Below are 12846 nucleotides of genomic sequence, written 5' to 3'. Positions count from 1 at the left end.
CAGCCGGGTTTGACCCGGCGGTTCTGCCGACGGTCTCGCCTTCGAGGGGGGAGCCTCCCCCGTGTACAGGCCGATTTTCGTGCATTTCGAACCGTGGGAAGTGGCCCAAAAGGGGATGGGAGTGAATGTGACTGATCAACCCGACTTTGGCGCTTCCGAGCCGGGTAGCTCAGCCGGGTTTGACCCGGCGGTTCTGCCGACGGTCTCGTCTTCGAGGCGGGTGCCTCCCCCGTGTACAGGCCGATTTTCATGCATTTCGTACCGTGGGAAGTGGTCCAAAAGGGAATGGGGGTGGACGTGACTGCTCATACCGACATCGAGACTTGTAAGCCGTGTAGCTCGGCCGGGTTTGATCCGGCGGGTCTGCCGACGGTCTCGTCTTCGAGAGGGGGGCCTCCCCCGTGTACAGGCCGATTTTCGTGCATTTCCAACGGTGGGAAGAGGTTCAAAAGGGGATGGGGGTGAATGTGACTGCTCAACCCGACTCTGAGGCTTCTAACCCGGGTAGCTCGGCCGGGTTTGATCCGGCGGTTCTGCCGACGGTCTCGTCTTCGAGGCCGGTGCCTCCCCCGTGTACAGGCCGATTTTCGTGCATTTCCAACGGTGGGAAGTGGTCCAAAAGGGAATGGGGGTGGACGTGTCTGCTCATACCGACTTTGAGACTTGTAAGCCGGGTAGCTCAGCCGGGTTTGTTCCGGCGGTTCTGCCGACGGTCTCGTCATCGAGGGGGGAGCCTCCCCCGTGTCCAGGCCGATTTTCATGCATTTCCAACCGTGGGAAGTGGTCCAAAAGGGAATGGGGGTGAATGTGACTGCTCATACCGACTTTGAGACTTTTAAGCCGGGTAGCTCAGCCGGGTTTGACCCGGCGGTTCTGCCGACGGCCTCGCCTTCGAGGGGGGAGCGTCCCCCGTGTTCAGGCCGAATTTTGTGCATTTCGAACCGTGGGAAGTTGCCCAAAAGTCGATGGGAGTGAATGTGACTGCTCAACCCGACTTTGAGACTTGTAAGCCGGGTAGCTCAGCCGGGTTTGACCCGGCGGTTCTGCCGACGGTCTCGTCTTCGAGGCGGGTGCCTCCCCCGTGTACAGGCCGATTTTCATGCATTTCGTACCGTGGGAAGCGGTCCAAAAGGGGATGGGAGTGAACGTGACTGCTCATACCGACTTTGGCGCTTCCGAGCCGGGTAGCTCAGCCGGGTTTGACCCGGCGGTTCTGCCGACGGTCTCGTCTTCGAGGCGGGTGCCTCTCCCGTGTACAGGCCGATTTTCGTGCATTTCCAACCGTGGGAAGTGGTCCAAAAGGGAATGGGGGTGGACGTGACTGCTCAACCCGGCTTTGAGACTTGTAAGCCGGGTAGCTCAGCCGGGTTTGACCCGGCGGTTCTGCCGACGGTCCCGCCTTCGAGGGCGGACCCTCCCCCGTGTACAGGCCGATTTTCGTGCATTTCCAACGGTGGGAAGAGGTCCAAAAGGGGATGGGAGTGAACGTGACTGCTCAACCCGACTCTGAGGCTTCTAACCCGGGTAGCTCGGCCGGGTTTGACCCGTCGATTCTGCCGATGGTCTCGTTTTGGAGGGGGGAGCCTCCCCCGTGTTCAGTCCGATTTTCGTGCATTTCGAACCGTGGGAAGCGGCCCAAAAGGGGATGGGAGTGAATGTGACTGCTCATACCGACTTTGGCGCTTCCGAGCCTGGTAGCTCAGCCGGGTTTGATCCGGCGGTTCTGCCGACGGTCTCGTCTTCGAGGCGGCTCCCTCCCCCGTGTACAGGCCGATTTTCATGCATTTCGTACCGTGGGAAGTGGTCCAAAAGGGAATGGGGGTGGACGTGACTGCTCATACCGACATCGAGACTTGTAAGCCGTGTAGCTCGGCCGGGTTTGATCCGGCGGGTCTGCCGACGGTCTCGTCTTCGAGAGGGGGGCCTCCCCCGTGTACAGGCCGATTTTCGTGCATTTCCAACGGTGGGAAGAGGTTCAAAAGGGGATGGGGGTGAATGTGACTGCTCAACCCGACTCTGAGGCTTCTAACCCGGGTAGCTCGGCCGGGTTTGATCCGGCGGTTCTGCCGACGGTCTCGTCTTCGAGGCCGGTGCCTCCCCCGTGTACAGGCCGATTTTCGTGCATTTCCAACGGTGGGAAGTGGTCCAAAAGGGAATGGGGGTGGACGTGTCTGCTCATACCGACTTTGAGACTTGTAAGCCGGGTAGCTCAGCCGGGTTTGTTCCGGCGGTTCTGCCGACGGTCTCGTCATCGAGGGGGGAGCCTCCCCCGTGTCCAGGCCGATTTTCATGCATTTCCAACCGTGGGAAGTGGTCCAAAAGGGAATGGGGGTGAATGTGACTGCTCATACCGACTTTGAGACTTTTAAGCCGGGTAGCTCAGCCGGGTTTGACCCGGCGGTTCTGCCGACGGCCTCGCCTTCGAGGGGGGAGCGTCCCCCGTGTTCAGGCCGAATTTTGTGCATTTCGAACCGTGGGAAGTTGCCCAAAAGTCGATGGGAGTGAATGTGACTGCTCAACCCGACTTTGAGACTTGTAAGCCGGGTAGCTCAGCCGGGTTTGACCCGGCGGTTCTGCCGACGGTCTCGTCTTCGAGGCGGGTGCCTCCCCCGTGTACAGGCCGATTTTCATGCATTTCGTACCGTGGGAAGCGGTCCAAAAGGGGATGGGAGTGAACGTGACTGCTCATACCGACTTTGGCGCTTCCGAGCCGGGTAGCTCAGCCGGGTTTGACCCGGCGGTTCTGCCGACGGTCTCGTCTTCGAGGCGGGTGCCTCTCCCGTGTACAGGCCGATTTTCGTGCATTTCCAACCGTGGGAAGTGGTCCAAAAGGGAATGGGGGTGGACGTGACTGCTCAACCCGGCTTTGAGACTTGTAAGCCGGGTAGCTCAGCCGGGTTTGACCCGGCGGTTCTGCCGACGGTCCCGCCTTCGAGGGCGGACCCTCCCCCGTGTACAGGCCGATTTTCGTGCATTTCCAACGGTGGGAAGAGGTCCAAAAGGGGATGGGAGTGAACGTGACTGCTCAACCCGACTCTGAGGCTTCTAACCCGGGTAGCTCGGCCGGGTTTGACCCGTCGATTCTGCCGATGGTCTCGTTTTGGAGGGGGGAGCCTCCCCCGTGTTCAGTCCGATTTTCGTGCATTTCGAACCGTGGGAAGCGGCCCAAAAGGGGATGGGAGTGAATGTGACTGCTCATACCGACTTTGGCGCTTCCGAGCCTGGTAGCTCAGCCGGGTTTGATCCGGCGGTTCTGCCGACGGTCTCGTCTTCGAGGCGGCTCCCTCCCCCGTGTACAGGCCGATTTTCATGCATTTCGTACCGTGGGAAGTGGTCCAAAAGGGAATGGGGGTGGACGTGACTGCTCATACCGACATCGAGACTTGTAAGCCGTGTAGCTCGGCCGGGTTTGATCCGTCGGGTCTGCCGACGGTCTCGTCTTCGAGAGGGGGGCCTCCCCCGTGTACAGGCCGATTTTCGTGCATTTCCAACGGTGGGAAGAGGTTCAAAAGGGGATGGGGGTGAATGTGACTGCTCAACCCGACTCTGAGGCTTCTAACCCGGGTAGCTCGGCCGGGTTTGATCCGGCGGTTCTGCCGACGGTCTCGTCTTCGAGGCCGGTGCCTCCCCCGTGTACAGGCCGATTTTCGTGCATTTCCAACGGTGGGAAGTGGTCCAAAAGGGAATGGGGGTGGACGTGTCTGCTCATACCGACTTTGAGACTTGTAAGCCGGGTAGCTCAGCCGGGTTTGTTCCGGCGGTTCTGCCGACGGTCTCGTCATCGAGGGGGGAGCCTCCCCCGTGTCCAGGCCGATTTTCATGCATTTCCAACCGTGGGAAGTGGTCCAAAAGGGAATGGGGGTGAATGTGACTGCTCATACCGACTTTGAGACTTTTAAGCCGGGTAGCTCAGCCGGGTTTGACCCGGCGGTTCTGCCGACGGCCTCGCCTTCGAGGGGGGAGCGTCCCCCGTGTTCAGGCCGAATTTTGTGCATTTCGAACCGTGGGAAGTTGCCCAAAAGTCGATGGGAGTGAATGTGACTGCTCAACCCGACTTTGAGACTTGTAAGCCGGGTAGCTCAGCCGGGTTTGACCCGGCGGTTCTGCCGACGGTCTCGTCTTCGAGGCGGGTGCCTCCCCCGTGTACAGGCCGATTTTCATGCATTTCGTACCGTGGGAAGCGGTCCAAAAGGGGATGGGAGTGAACGTGACTGCTCATACCGACTTTGGCGCTTCCGAGCCGGGTAGCTCAGCCGGGTTTGACCCGGCGGTTCTGCCGACGGTCTCGTCTTCGAGGCGGGTGCCTCTCCCGTGTACAGGCCGATTTTCGTGCATTTCCAACCGTGGGAAGTGGTCCAAAAGGGAATGGGGGTGGACGTGACTGCTCAACCCGGCTTTGAGACTTGTAAGCCGGGTAGCTCAGCCGGGTTTGACCCGGCGGTTCTGCCGACGGTCCCGCCTTCGAGGGCGGACCCTCCCCCGTGTACAGGCCGATTTTCGTGCATTTCCAACGGTGGGAAGAGGTCCAAAAGGGGATGGGAGTGAACGTGACTGCTCAACCCGACTCTGAGGCTTCTAACCCGGGTAGCTCGGCCGGGTTTGACCCGTCGATTCTGCCGATGGTCTCGTTTTGGAGGGGGGAGCCTCCCCCGTGTTCAGTCCGATTTTCGTGCATTTCGAACCGTGGGAAGCGGCCCAAAAGGGGATGGGAGTGAATGTGACTGCTCATACCGACTTTGGCGCTTCCGAGCCTGGTAGCTCAGCCGGGTTTGATCCGGCGGTTCTGCCGACGGTCTCGTCTTCGAGGCGGCTCCCTCCCCCGTGTACAGGCCGATTTTCATGCATTTCCAACGGTGGGAACAGGTTCAAAAGGGGATGGGAGTGATTGTGACTGCTCAACCCGACTCTAGGGCTTCTAACCCGGGTAGCCCGGCCGGGTTTGACCCGGCGGTTCTGCCGACGGTCTCGTCTTCGAGGCGGGTGCCTCCCCCGTGTACAGGCCGATTTTCATGCATTTCGTACCGTGGGAAGTGGTCCAAAAGGGAATGGGGGTGGACGTGTCTGCTCATACCGACTTTGAGACTTGTAAGCCGGGTAGCTCAGCCGGGTTTGTTCCGGCGGGTCTGCCGACGGTCTCGTCTTCGAGAGGGGGGGGGCCTCCCCCGTGTACAGGCCGATTTTCGTGCATTTCCAACGGTGGGAACAGGTTCAAAAGGGGATGGGAGTGAATGTGACTGCTCAACCCGACTCTGAGGCTTCTAACCCGGGTAGCTCGGCCGGGTTTGACCCGGCGGTTCTGCCGTCGGTCTCGCCTTCGAGAGGGGCGCCTCCCCCGTGTACAGGCCGATTTTCGTGCATTTCCAACGGTGGGAACAGGTTCAAAAGGGGATGGGGGTGAATGCGACTGCTCAACCCGACTCTGAGGCTTCTAACCCGGGTAGCTCAGCCGGGTTTGACCCGGCGGGTCTGCCGACGGTCTCGTCTTCGAGGCGGGTGCCTCCCCCGTATACAGGCCGATTTTCATGCATTTCGAACCGTGTGAAGTGGTCCAAAAGGGAATGGGGGTGGACGTGTCTGCTCATACCGACTTTGAGACTTGTAAGCCGGGTAGCTCAGCCGGGTTTGTTCCGGCGGTTCTGCCGACGGTCTCGTCTTCGAGGCGGGTGCCTCCCCCGTGTACAGGCCGATTTTCGTGCATTTGCAACGGTGGGAAGTTGCCCAAAAGTCGATGGGAGTGAATGTGACTGCTCAACCCGACTCTGAGGCTTCTAACCCGGGTAGCTCGGCCGGGTTTGACCCGGCGGTTCTGCCGACGGTCTCGTCTTCGAGGCGGGTGCCTCCCCCGTGTACAGGCCGATGTTCGTGCATTTCGAACCGTGGGAAGTGGTCTAAAAGTCGATGGGAGTGAACGTGACTGCTCAACCCGACTTTGAGACTTGTAAGCCGGGTAGCTCAGCCAGGTTTGACCCGGCGGTTCTGCCGACGGTCTCGCCTTCGAGGGCGGACCCTCCCCCGTGTACAGGCCGGTTTTCGTGCATTTCGAACCGTGGGAAGTGATCCAAAAGGGAATGGGGGTGAACGTGACTGCCCAACCCGGCTTTGAGACTTGTAAGCCGGGTAGCTCAGCCGGGTTGGACCCGGCGGTTCTGCCGACGGTCTCGACTTCGAGGCGGGTGCCTCCCCCGTGTACAGGCCGATTTTCATGCATTTGCAACGGTGGGAAGTTGCCCAAAAGTCGATGGGAGTGAATGTGACTGCTCAACCCGACTTCGAGACTTGTAAGCCGGGTAGCTCAGCCGGGTTTGACCCGGCGGTTCTGCCGACGGTCTCGCCTTCGAGGGGGGAGCCTCCCCCGTGTACAGGCCGATTTTCGTGCATTTCCAACGGTGGGAACAGGTTCAAAAGGGGATGGGAGTGATTGTGACTGCTCAACCCGACTCTAGGGCTTCTAACCCGGGTAGCCCGGCCGGGTTTGACCCGGCGGTTCTGCCGACGGTCTCGTCTTCGAGGCGGGTGCCACCCCCGTATACAGGCCGATTTTCATGCATTTCGAACCGTGGGAAGTGGTCCAAAAGGGAATGGGGGTGGACGTGTCTGCTCATACCGACTTTGAGACTTGTAAGCCGGGTAGCTCAGCCGGGTTTGATCCGGCGGTTCTGCCGACGGTCTCGCCTTCGAGGGGGGAGCCTCCCCCGTGTTCAGTCCGATTTCCATGCATTTCCAACCGTGGGAAGTTGCCCAAAAGGGGATGGGAGTGAATGTGACTGCTCAACCCGACTTTGGCGCTTCCGAGCCGGGTAGCTCAGCCGGGTTTGACCCGGCGGTTCTGCCGACGGTCTCGTCTTCGAGGCGGGTGCCTCCCCCGTGTACAGGCCGATTTTCATGCATTTGGAACCGTGGGAAGTGGTCCAAAAGGGAATGGGGGTGGACGTGACTGCTCATACCGACTTTGAGACTTGTAAGCCGGGTAGCTCAGCCGGGTTTGACCCGGCGGTTCTGCCGACGGTCTCGCCTTCGAGGGGGGAGCCTCCCCCGTGTTCAGTCCGATTTTCGTGCATTTCCCACGGTGGGAAATGGTATCTTTCATTACGGGGACAAGGGTCTGAAGCGGTGAAGTCAGTAACCGGCATAGTTAAGGAAAGGGTTCGAATTTTCTCAACAGTACGAAAAAAGTGAGCAGGGAAGCTAGAGAAGGTGTCAGTGAGTCCCAAACGAGTGAACCGCAAAACTTAGGGAAATGCCCGAAAGCGTTTTAAAGGGTGAAATCGGGAACGAGGAAATGATGGGAAAGTGCCTGAAAGTGCTAAATGAGTAAACAGAAAAACGAAGAAAAATGTTTGAAAAGAAGAAGTGAGTAACCAGGAAAACTTAGAAAAATGTTCAAAACGAAGAAATCAGTAACCAGGAAAACTTAGAAAAATGATCAAAAAGAAGAAATGAGTAACCAGGAAAACTTAGAAAAATGTTTAAAAAGAAGAAATCAGTAACCAGGAAAACTTAGGAAAATGTTTAAAAAGAAGAAGTGAGTAACCAGAAAAACTTAGAAAAATGTTTAAAAAGAAGAAATCAGTAACCAGAAAAACTGCGAAAAATGTTTAAAAAGAAGAAATGAGTAACCAGAAAAACTTAGAAAAATGTTTAAAAAGAAGAAATCAGTAACCAGGAAAACTTAGAAAAATGTTTAAAAAGAAGAAATCAGTAACCAGGAAAACTTAGAAAAATGTTATAAAAGAAGAAGTGAGTAACCAGAAAAACTTAGAAAAATGTTTAAAAAGAAGAAATCAGTAACCAGAAAAACTGCGAAAAATGTTTAAAAAGAAGAAATCAGTAACCAGACAAACTGCGAAAAATGTTTAAAAAGAAGAAATCAGTAACCAGGAAAACTTAGAAAAATGTTTAAAAAGAAGAAGTGAGTAACCAGAAAAACTTAGAAAAATGTTTAAAAAGAAGAAATCAGTAACCAGAAAAACTGCGAAAAATGTTTAAAAAGAAGAAATCAGTAACCAGGAAAACTTAGAAAAATGTTTAAAAAGAAGAAATCAGTAACCAGAAAAACTTAGAAAAATGTTTCAAAAGAAGAAGTGAGTAACCAGAAAAACTTAGAAAAATGTTTAAAAAGAAGAAATCAGTAACCAGGAAAACTTAGAAAAATGTTTAAAAAGAAGAAATCAGTAACCAGAAAAACTGCGAAAAATGTTTAAAAAGAAGAAATCAGTAACCAGAAAAACTGCGAAAAATGTTTAAAAAGAAGAAATCAGTAACCAGACAAACTGCGAAAAATGTTTAAAAAGAAGAAATCAGTAACCAGAAAAACTTAGAAAAATGTTTAAAAAGAAGAAATCAGTAACCAGAAAAACTGCGAAAAATGTTTAAAAAGAAGAAATCAGTAACCAGAAAAACTTAGAAAAATGTTTAAAAAGAAGAAGTGAGTAACCAGAAAAACTTAGAAAAATGTTTAAAAAGAAGAAATGAGTAACCAGGAAAACTTAGAAAAATGTTTAAAAAGAAGAAATCAGTAACCAGAAAAACTTAGAAAAATGTTTAAAAAGAAGAAATGAGTAACCAGAAAAACTTAGAAAAATGTTTAAAAAGAAGAAATCAGTAACCAGAAAAACGGCGAAAAATGTTTAAAAAGAAGAAATCAGTAACCAGAAAAACGGCGAAAAATGTTTAAAAAGAAGAAATCAGTAACCAGACAAACTGCGAAAAATGTTTAAAAAGAAGAAATCAGTAACCAGAAAAACTTAGAAAAATGTTTAAAAAGAAGAAATCAGTAACCAGGAAAACTTGGAAAAAAACACTTAGAAAAATTTTCAGCAAAGTGTGAAAAATATTCTAAGTGTCAGCGGAGGAAAATGCTGCAGCATCGGGAAAGATTCGCAAACTTACACCGAACATGTGCTCCGAAGTGCCGGAGGAATTGGGTGAATTGAGCCCGGCAAATGGCCAGCTGTCGTTTTGTGCCTGCAGCCCGAAAACTTTAACTTTGTCTGTCGCGGAAGTCCGGACCGAGAAAAATCCAAACGGTTTTGACCGGACCGAGTTCCAGACCGATGCAGTCAAATTTGGAATTCAGACCCATTCAGTGCCACTTGTAGTTTTTCCGCAGTGAGGTTGGCGGGGTACCCGGAGATATATGGGAACACGATTTTTAGAACAAAATGGCGGCGCGGGACCGTTCTGAAAGGCATCCGAAAAACGGTTCCACGGGCATAGCACTTTAATGACAGGTATGAGTGCATGCCGGAGAGCTCTTGGAAGTCGAATTTTTGACACTTTGTCAATTTTTTGACAGATTTGACAAACTCTTTCTGTCTGTTCTAAGAGTCAGTCAGAGACTTGTGCGGCGGTCTTTTGACACTATTGGAGGGCGGGCAAACCCCACGTTGACTCCGGCCGTCCCTCCACAGGCGCTCGTGTCCAAAATGAAGGCGAGAGACGCGAGTGGCCTGGTTCCCTTGGGTGTTGCCAAGAAGGCTGCGGGCTGACCGTTGCCTGAGCACTCCCTAAAGCCTCTTGTGATGAGAGCAGACCTCGCCTGCCGCACGACCGGCTCTGGGAGTCGTTGGGCCGCTATTTGTGAATAGTCTGGTCCTCCTCTGCCACCCGGACAAGCGCGATGGCTCTGCCGCCCTGCGGTGCTCGTCACCCAGGTTTGGGGAACACGATACTCGTAACAAAAATAAAAGGCGGCTCGGGACCTGCAGGCGAAAGGGGTCCCGTGGTGCTAAGCACGTCGACTTCGGGTCTCGGTGCAAGCCGGAGAGCTCACGGAAGTCTAAAGTTTTCGGCACGTGGTCGAATCTTTTCAAAGGCTTACCCGGCTCTTTCCGTCCATTCTGAGAGTAAGTCAGAGGCCGGTGCGGAGGTCTCTTGACAATCGGAGGGGGTGGTGGCCCTCCGCAGGCGCTCGTGTCGAAAATGAAGGCGAGAGACGCGAGTGGCCTGGTTCCCCTGGGTGTTGCCAGGAAGGCTGCGGGCTGACCCTTGCCTGAGCACTCCCTAAAGCCTCTTGTGATGAGAGCAGACCTCGCGCGCCGCACGACCGGCTCTGGGAGTCGTTGGGCCGCTATCTGTGAATAGTCTGGTCCTCCTCTGCCACCCGGCCAAGTGCGATGGCTCTGCCGCCCTGCGGTGCTCGTCACGCAGGTATGGGGCACACGATGCTCGTAACAGCAAATAAAGGCGGCTCGGGACCTGCAGGCGAAAGGGGTCCCGTGGTGCTTAGCACGTCGACTTCGGGTCTCGGTGCAAGCCGGAGAGCTCACGGAAGTCTAAAGTTTTCGGCACGTGGTCGAATCTTTTGAAAGGCTTACCCGGCTCTTTCCGTCCATTCTGAGAGTCAGTCAGAGGCCGGTGCGGCGGTCTATTGACGACCGGAGGCTCCCATGGGTGTTGCGATGAGGGTGGAGGGCACAGAACCTTGCCTTAGCACTCCCTAATAAAGCCTCTTGTGAAGAGAGCAGACCTCGCGCGCCGCACGACCGGCTCTGGGAGTCGTTGGGCCGCTATCTGTGAATAGTCGGGTCCTCCTCTGCCACCCGGCCAAGTGCGATGGCTCTGCCGCCCTGCGGTGCTCGTCACGCAGGTATGGGGCACACGATGCTCGTAACAGCAAATAAAGGCGGCTCGGGACCTGCAGGCGAAAGGGGTCCCGTGGTGCTTCGCACGTCGACTTCGGGTCTCGGTGCAAGCCGGAGAGCTCACGGAAGTCTAAAGTTTTCGGCACGTGGTCGAATCTTTTGAAAGGCTTACCCGGCTCTTTCCGTCCATTCTGAGAGTCAGTCAGAGGCCGGTGCGGCGGTCTATTGACGACCGGAGGCTCCCATGGGTGTTGCGATGAGGGTGGAGGGCACAGAACCTTGCCTTAGCACTCCCTAATAAAGCCTCTTGTGAAGAGAGCAGACCTCGCGCGCCGCACGACCGGCTCTGGGAGTCGTTGGGCCGCTATCTGCGAATAGTCGGGTCCTCCTCTGCCACCCGGCCAAGTGCGATGGCTCTGCCGCCCTGCGGTGCTCGTCACGCAGGTATGGGGCACACGATGCTCGTAACAGCAAATAAAGGCGGCTCGGGACCTGCAGGCGAAAGGGGTCCCGTGGTGCTTCGCACGTCGACTTCGGGTCTCGGTGCAAGCCGGAGAGCTCACGGAAGTCTAAAGTTTTCGGCACGTGGTCGAATCTTTTGAAAGGCTTACCCGGCTCTTTCCGTCCATTCTGAGAGTCAGTCAGAGGCCGGTGCGGCGGTCTATTGACGACCGGAGGCTCCCATGGGTGTTGCGATGAGGGTGGAGGGCACAGAACCTTGCCTTAGCACTCCCTAATAAAGCCTCTTGTGAAGAGAGCAGACCTCGCGCGCCGCACGACCGGCTCTGGGAGTCGTTGGGCCGCTATCTGTGAATAGTCGGGTCCTCCTCTGCCACCCGGCCAAGTGCGATGGCTCTGCCGCCCTGCGGTGCTCGTCACGCAGGTATGGGGCACACGATGCTCGTAACAGCAAATAAAGGCGGCTCGGGACCTGCAGGCGAAAGGGGTCCCGTGGTGCTTAGCACGTCGACTTCGGGTCTCGGTGCAAGCCGGAGAGCTCACGGAAGTCTAAAGTTTTCGGCACGTGGTCGAATCTTTTGAAAGGCTTACCCGGCTCTTTCCGTCCATTCTGAGAGTCAGTCAGAGGCCGGTGCGGCGGTCTATTGACGACCGGAGGCTCCCATGGGTGTTGCGATGAGGGTGGAGGGCACAGAACCTTGCCTTAGCACTCCCTAATAAAGCCTCTTGTGAAGAGAGCAGACCTCGCGCGCCGCACGACCGGCTCTGGGAGTCGTTGGGCCGCTATCTGTGAATAGTCTGGTCCTCCTCTGCCACCCGGCCAATCGCGATGGCTCTGCCGCCCTGCGGTGCTTATCACGCAGGTTTGGGGCACACGATACTCGTAACAGCAAATTAAAAATAAAGGCGGCTCGGGACCTGCAGGCGAAAGGGGTCCCGGTGCAAGCCGGAGAGCTCACGGAAGTCTAAAGTTTTCGGCACGTGGTCGAATCTTTTGAAAGGCTTACACGGCTCTTTCCGTCCATTCTGAGAGTTAAGTCAGAGGCCTGTGCGGAGGTCTCTCGACGACATGAGGAGTTGGCTAACCCTGGGTGTTGCGATGAGGGTGGAGGCCGCAGAACCTTGCCTTAGCACTCCCTAAAGCCACTTGTGATGAGAGCAGACCTCGCGTGCCGCACCACCGGCTCTGGGAGTCGTTGGGCCGCTATCTGTGAATAGTCTGGTCCTCCTCTGCCACCCGGCCAAGCGCGATGGCTCTGCCGCCCTGCGGTGCTTATCACGCAGGTTTGGGGCACACGATACTCGTAACAGAAAATTAAAAATAAAGGCGGCTCGGGACCTGCAGGCGAAAGGGGTCCCGGTGCAAGCCGGAGAGCTCAGGGAAGTCTAAAGTTTTCGGCACGTGGTCGAATCTTTTGAAAGGCTTACCCGGCTCTTTCCGTCCATTCTGAGAGTTAAGTCAGAGGCCTGTGCGGAGGTCTCTCGACGACATGAGGGGTTGGCTAACCCTGGGTGTTGCGATGAGGGTGGAGGCTGCAGAACCTTGCCTTAGCACTCCCTAAAGCCACTTGTGATGAGAGCAGACCTCGCGTGCCGCACCACCGGCTCTGGGAGTCGTTGGGCCGCTATCTGTGAATAGTCTGGTCCTCCTCTGCCACCCGGCCAAGCGCGATGGCTCTGCCGCCCTGCGGTGCTCGTCACGCAGGTTTGGGGAACGCGATACTTGTAATAACAAATTGAAAAAAAAAGGCGGCTCGGGACCTGCAGGCGAAAGGGGTCCCGTGGTGCTTAGCACGTCGACTTC

The sequence above is a fragment of the Chiloscyllium punctatum genome, unplaced genomic scaffold (assembly GCF_047496795.1).
Source record: "Chiloscyllium punctatum isolate Juve2018m unplaced genomic scaffold, sChiPun1.3 scaffold_354, whole genome shotgun sequence".
Lineage (NCBI taxonomy): Eukaryota > Metazoa > Chordata > Chondrichthyes > Orectolobiformes > Hemiscylliidae > Chiloscyllium > Chiloscyllium punctatum.
Note: the sequence above shows the minus strand (reverse complement) of the source record.